Raw genomic sequence first — 712 nt, forward strand, 5'->3', positions numbered from 1 at the left:
CAGGTCCTGGGGCTGAAGGAGAGAAACTGAAGCTACCAGAGGCTTGTGGGGTGTGGAAAAACTTCTCAGGAGGAAACACTTGGTTGCTTTTCTTTCCTTGTTGGAAAACACTGATTTAATTAAAGGAAAAAGAAATTGTGGAGGAATGGCACGGTCAATAAGGTGGCCTGGCTGTGGGGAGCACAGGTGCCCTGGGGGCTGCTTGGAGACCTTGATGGTCCCAGGTGGGCTGCCGTGGCCGTGCTGCTTGGGGGACATCTGGCTCCCAGCACCTGTGGTAGGACCAGAGCTGCTCCTTGGGTCGGATTGCAAGAATAATAAGCGCCTTATTGAAAACAAGATGAACTTGGCTGCATGGTGGGCTGGCATCTCCTCCTGACTTCATGGAGCAGCTTGCCTTGGGTGGGAAGAGAAGCTGGCAAGGTGCTGAGACAGGTTGTAGGGTCACTGCAGATCCCAAAAATGTTCCACCCATTGCTGGCTGGCCAGGCTTGTTGAGGATGCTGCTGCTGCTGCCTGACCTGCCTGTGAGCTGCCAGACCCTTTGATGGCTGTTTTGTATGTCACACGGTACAGACCGGCCTGGCGAGACCCAGAGCGATGGAGGGGAAGCCCATGCTGGAGCAAGCAGCAGGGATGCTGGTCGTGGCCTGGCTGCCCATGCGTGTCGGTCCTCACCCATCTCACGTCGGGCAATTTGCCGGGAGCGAAG

This window comes from Accipiter gentilis, chromosome 10 (genome assembly GCF_929443795.1).
Source record: "Accipiter gentilis chromosome 10, bAccGen1.1, whole genome shotgun sequence".
In the NCBI taxonomy this organism is placed as follows: domain Eukaryota; kingdom Metazoa; phylum Chordata; class Aves; order Accipitriformes; family Accipitridae; genus Astur; species Astur gentilis.